Raw genomic sequence first — 6,817 nt, 5'->3', positions numbered from 1 at the left:
TCCACAGTTTTTTTTTTTCTTGGATTTGGAGATCCTCTTCTATCATGAGTTCCCTGGAACTCTTCTGTACCATTGCATTGGTGAGAAGAATATAGTCCATCACAGTCCATCAACACTCAATGTTGATGATACTGTGTACAATGTTCTTCTGGTTCTGCTCATCTCACTCATCATCAGCTCACGTAAGACCCTCCAGGTTTCTCTGAACTCCTCCTGCTCATCATTTCTTACAGCACAATAGTATTCCATTGTATTCATATACCACAACTTGTCCAGCCATTCCCCAATGGATGGGCACCCCCTCAACGTCCAGTTCCCTGCCACCACGTAAAGAGCAGCTAGAAATATTTTTAGTACAGTATTTTTAACGGAGATGTTTGGAGAGAAGAAAAGAGCATGTAGGAAAGCAGATTTGAAGTGAACAAGGAGGTAAGGTTTCTGCAGCTGCAACTGGCCAGTTTGGGCCTACTCTGATTTCCACAGTGACCCGAATTCTCCCAGAATCTCAAGATTCTTCATCTATTTCCTAGACCTGAAGTCATTTATTCCCATCTCTTCTCCAGCTATATCTTAGGAAGAAACCTTTTCCAATTCTTTTTTTTTAATTTTAATTAATTTATTAATTTATTTGCGGGGCAATGGGGGTTAAGTGACTTGCCCAGGGTGACACAGCTAGTAAGTGTTAAGTGTCTGAGGCCGGATTTGAACTCGGGTCCTCCTGACTCCAGGGCCGGTGCTTTATCTACTGCGCCACCTAGCCGCGCCGCCCCCCTCCAGTTCTTAACTCAAGGGTTCTTAACCTTGGGTGGTCTGGTGAAGCTTATCTTCGCAGGATAATATTTAAAAATGCATGAAATACATAACTAAGAAAACCAATTCTATTGAAATTGTTGTGAAAATGTTTTCCAAAGCACATTCTGGAGTCCCAAGTTAAGAACCCCTGTCTTAGCTCTACAACCCCCATCTGGTTAGAGGGGCATCAGTCCAACTTAAGAACTGGGGAGTCAATGTATCCTAAGGTTCGAATCCAGGACCTGGGTGGGGGGGTGCTGTAATTGCATCTTATAATAGGTGCTGGAGAGACAAGGCCTAGGCGAGCCTTTCCACATTTTGGTTCACAGAGTGAAACCCAAAAGTTGTCCTGTAAGTTATAATCACAATCAAAACAATATAATTATAATCACAGTCACAACAACAGCATTTATGTAGTGCTTTAAGGTTTTCAAAGCACCTTATATTATACATAGAGATATATATGATATGCATATATGTAATATACTCTATATAATAAACATACAAATAATATGTAAAAGATCGAATATATAACATGACAAATTCTATATAATCATATAGAAATTGTATATATAATTACATTATATAAGTGTATTTGTTGCTCAGGCATTTCAGTCCTGTCTGACTCTGTGATCCTATTTGGGATTTTCTTGGCAAAGATACTGGAGTGGTTTGCCATTTCCTTTTCCAGCTCCTTTTACAGACGAGGAAACCAAGGCAAACAGGGTTAAGTGATTTGCCCTGGGTTACACAGCTAGTGTCTGAGGCCAGATTTGAATTCAGGAAGATGAGTCTTCCTGATTCCAGGCCTTACCCTCTATCTACTTTATCATCTATCTTCCCTTATAAAAAGTATAGAATAATATAGAAAAAATATATTCTATATTATGGTTTATAATAACATCGAAATAATGATTTTATATTATAAATATAATAAAACAATTTATGACTAACAAAATAATACAATGTAATAATATGTATTATATTGACTCATTTGATTTGTTCATCAAAGAGGAAAGGGAAATTCCTTGGAACTCACTTCCTAAGACAGTGAGCTTTTTTTTTGTATAGTTGCTTTTGAGAACTACAAAATTTACTCAGGGGGCAGCTAGGTGGTGCAGTGGATAAAGTACCAGCCCTGGATTCAGGAGGACTTGAGTTCAAATCTGATCTCAGTCACTTGACACTTACTAGCTGTGTGACCCTGGACAAGTCATTTAACCCTCATTGCCCTACAAAAATTAAAAAAAAAAAAAGAAAAAGAAAAGAAAATTTACTGAGAACTGATTCCCCACCCAGTCCCCTCTTTCCCAGACAAATAAATTGCCTGGGGCTGACTGTCTTTGTCATTTCCAGACTCTTAATGGACTTATGGACCTTCCTCCAAGTAACTTATCCCTTCCCAATGTTCCCCACCTTACTCCCTTGGGTTATTACATAAAAGAGTATCTACATTAAGTAGTTTCTATTCAGAGTCAGTAACACCTATACTTTTTTTTTGGGGGGGCAGGCAGGTCAATTGGGGTTAAGTGACTTGCTCAGGGTCACACAGCTAGTAAGTGTCAAGTGTCTGAGGCAGGATTTGAACTCCTGAATCCAGGGCCAGTGCTTTATCCACTGTACCACCTAGCCACCCCTAACACCTATACTTAACTTAGGAACAGTTCTATTATTTCTTTTGTTAAAGGTTCATTTACATTAATTAGTTATATGTCACTCTGGAGCAATCTTTGGTTCCCTTTTTGTTCTGTTACCCCATAAAAACCCTGTCCTCTATTCCCATCTTTGGGTATTCCTAGTGTTAAAGGCTAAAATTCTAGCTAGTCTGTCTAAAATATCTAATGAGTGGTCACCAATAAATTATAAGCTTTAAGCAAGAGTTAGGCTTTTAAGTATTTATTAAGGAGAATAAGAATTTGGTAAACAGAGAGAGAAAGGCCTACATTCATCTATCTATTAAAGGGAGAGGACATTTCTAGCTCCACTCTCCACCAGAGTCCAAAGGAAAGAGAGAGCGAGACAGAGCGCCCGGCTCCCCCTTCCTCCTCCCGACAGTCACTTCCTGACGCCAAAGAAAAGCCGCATGGCCTTGCCCTCAAAGACCTTCCTTTCATGGCGGAGCTTTTCTACAGTAAGTCTTCTGCAGGTGGCGTCATTCCAATCGTTACACTAGCTTCCGAGCTTTGGGATACCATGAGCTACATAGTTCCTCTGCCCGATTAAAGACCTTATTTCTCCTATATTCATTGTTTCCTTAATTTCCAGGTTAAAACTTTTTATTTTTTTAATGTAATAAACATTTTTATGGTTTTGGGTACCAATTTTTTTGTGGGGTTCCAATTTTTATCCCTCCTTCCTTCCCTCCCCTCCCCACTCCCTGTGGTGGTAAGCAATCAGATATAGGTTATATATGTACGATTATGTAAAACATTACCATATTTTTCATTTTGTATAAGAAAACTTGAATAAGAGGAAAAAAATGAAACAAAGTGAAAAATAGCATCCTTTAGTCTTGTGTTCCATCAATATCAGTTCTTTCTTTCTTTCTTTCTTTCTTTCTTTCTTTTTTTTTTTTGGCAGGGCAATGGGGGTTAAGTGACTTGCCCAGGGTCACACAGCTAGTAAGTGTCAAGTGTCTGAGGCCAGATTTGAACTCAGGTACTCCTGAATCCAGGACCAGTGCTTTATCCACTGCGCCACCTAGCCGCCCTCTTTCTTTCTTTAAAAATTTTTTTTTTTTTAAATTTAGCAACAAACATTTATTTTATTTTCCAGTTACATGTAAGGGTAGTTTTCAACATTCATTTTCATAAGATTTAGAATTCCAATTTTTTCTCCCTCCCTCCCTCCCTTTCCTCCCCCTTCCACAAGATTGCAACCAGGTTATATATGTACAATCCACAAGTGTTCTTTTTATCAGTTCTTTCTATGGGGGTGCATAATAAGCTTCCTCATTAGTTCCTTGGGATTGTCTTGGATCATTGCATTGCTGAGAGTAGTTAAGTCATTCACAATTGCTCATTGAACAATACTGCTGTCACTATGTCCTCCCAGCTCTGCTCACTTCACTATACATCGATGTTCATTAGTTTTTCCAGGTTGTTCGGGGATCATCCTGTTTGTCATTTCCTGTAGTGTGCTACCATTCCACTACAATCATATAACACAGCTTTTTCCATCATTCCTCAATTGATGGACATTCCTTTGATTCTCAATCCTTAGCCTCCACCAAGAGTTGCTATAAATATTTTTTGTACAATTTTCCCCCCTTTTCTCTTTTTCATGATTACTATTGTTACCTGTTTCCCTTCCATCCTATTCCCTTCCCATGATATTTATTCTATTATCCATCTTCTTTCATCCTATCACTCTTCAAAAGGGATTTGCTTCTGTCTGTCCCCTCCCCCACTCTGCCCTTCCTTCTTTTGCCCCTCTCTCTTTATCCCCTTCCCCTCCTATTTTCCTGCCGCTTTAGAGAGATTACTCCACCCAATTGAGTGTGTACATTATTCTCTCCTTGAGCCAATTCTAATGAGATTGAGGTCTTTGAGCCAATTCTGATGAGTGTTAGGCTCATTTACTGCCCAGATTAAATAGATTACTCCACTCAGTTGGGTATGTGTGTGTGTTAGTCCCTCCTTGAGGCAGCTCTGCTGAGTTTAAGGTCTTTGAGCCTTTTCTGATGAGTGTAAAATTCATTTACTGCCCTGCTCCTCTCCCATCTCTTCCCCCCACTCCATGAGCCTTTTCCTGTTTCTTTCATGTAGGATTTCACCTCTGCCCTTCCCCCATCCCCAGTGAATTCCCTTCACCCCTCAATTTAACCCTAAAGATGTCATCACCTAGCTAAGTGACACAGTGGACAAAGCATCACCCCTGGACCTAGGGGGATCCCAGCCAAAACCTGGCCTCAGACACAAGACAGTCACCCACTCTACAACCCCAGGTATGTCCCCCAGCTCCAATTTTTTATGGTTCTCTAGGGTCTTGTATTTGAAAGTCAAATTTGCCATTCAGTTCAGGTCTTTTCATCACAAATATCTGAAAGTCCTCTTTTTCATTAAAGTCCCATTTTTTCCTCCGAAAGATTATGCTGCGTTTTGCTGGGTAGGTGATTCTTGGTTGTAATCCCATTTCCTTTGCCCTTTGGAATATCATATTCCATGCCCTCCAGTCCTTTAATGTAGAAGCTGCTAGGTCTTGTGCTATCCTGACTGGGGCTCCACAGTACTTGAATTCTTTCTTTTTGGCAGCAATATTTTCTCCTTGACCTGAGAGCTCTGGAATTTGGCTATAATATTCCTGGGAGTTTTCCTTTTGGGATCTCTTTCTGGAGGTGATCAGTGGATTTTTTCAATTTCTATTTTAGCTTCTTCTTCTAGAATTTCAGGGTAATTTTCCCTGAGAATATCTTGGAAGTGGTGTCTAAGCTCTTTCCTTGATCATGGTTTTCAGGTAGACCAATAATTTTCAAATTATCTCTCCTGGACCTATTTTCCAGGTTGGCAGTTTTTCCCAGAAGATATTTCACATTGCCCTCTATTTTTTTATTCATTTGGATTTGCTTTATTGTGTCTTGGTTTCTCATAAAGTCACTGGCTTCCATTTGTTCAATCCTAATTCTTAGGCAATTATTTTCATCAGAGAGCTTTTGTATCTCCTTTTCCATTTGGCCAATTTGACTTTTCAAGCTGTTGACTTTTTTCTCATGATGCAGGAAAGCATCACCCTCATTTCTCTTTCCATTTTTTCTTCTACCTCTCTAACTTTTGTCTTCAAAGTCCTTTTTGAGCACCTATATAGCCTGAGACCAATTCGTATTTTTCTTGGAAGCTTTAGATATAGGGGCCCTGATGTTGACATCTTCCTCTGAGGGTGTCCCTTGGTCTTCCTTGTTACTGAAGAAACTTTCTATGGTCCTCACCTTTCTCTGTTTACTCATCTTGCCTTTCTTTTACTTGACTTTTAGCTTCTTAAAGTGGGGCACTGTTTCCAGGCTGCACTATCCCAAGCTTAAGAAGTCCAAGGTGGTATGATTTAAGGAGAATCAGGTTCTTCACTGGCCTGGCCTGTTCCCTGGTACATCTAAGGAGATGACCCCAGACCAACTTGCTAATCAACCAGCTTTGTGTGTTGTGGTTGTTAGCTCCGAAGAGCCTGTGCCCCTCCCCAACCTGGGCCACTGCTACTCAAGCCTACCTCCTGGTTCTCAGCAGGGGTGTAAAATCCAAGTTCTGCCTTAGCACCAGCATAGACCCCTGTAGTCTCCACCCTGCCCAGGGCTCAGCCCACACCAGTCTGTCACCAGACTGTGAGCTTAGTTCTGGACAACACTGGCACTTCAGCTGATTCAGAGGCTCTGGGGGCCTGCTTCTTTGATGAGGCCTTCCTGGGACTGGATCTGTGTCAGGGTGACTGTGGGGTTGGGCTCAACTCCTGTATTAGCACAGCAGCTCCCTCCTTCTGACCTTCCAAGCCCTTCTTGGTTAGAAGATGATTTCAGCACATTCTTCTGTGAGTTTTGCTGCTCCAGGCATTTTCCTATGGCGTCATTTGGTTGTTTTTTGGAGTGATTGTGTCATGAGTTCGGGAGCTCACTGCCTTTCCTCCGCCATCTTCAACATCAGTTCTTTCATTGGAGGTGGATAGTATGTTTCATCTATAGTCCTTTGGGATTGTCTTGAATCATTGTATTGTTGGGAATCGTTAAGTCTTTCACAGTTCTTCATCAAACAATATAGTTTCTTTTAAGTCCTAGAAGCGAGTCTTTATTGTTACTCTGTATTTACTATATTCTTACTCTATAGCCTTATTGTAGTCAAATAGTTAGACTACAGTTCCCAGAGTACATCACGCCAAATTCAGTTCGCATTGCCTCTTGGGAGCATGAGTGTCCTTTGCGCACGCGCAGGTCGTCGGAAGCGGACTTTTTCTTTTCCCTTCCCCGTACCCCTCTTCCCCCTATTTAACTTACCCCGCTTTGGTCCCGCGTTCTTTCGTTTTCACGTCCGCCTGTCGGGAGCGC

The sequence above is a fragment of the Dromiciops gliroides genome, chromosome 3 (genome assembly GCF_019393635.1).
Source record: "Dromiciops gliroides isolate mDroGli1 chromosome 3, mDroGli1.pri, whole genome shotgun sequence".
NCBI lineage: Eukaryota > Metazoa > Chordata > Mammalia > Microbiotheria > Microbiotheriidae > Dromiciops > Dromiciops gliroides.
Note: the sequence above shows the minus strand (reverse complement) of the source record.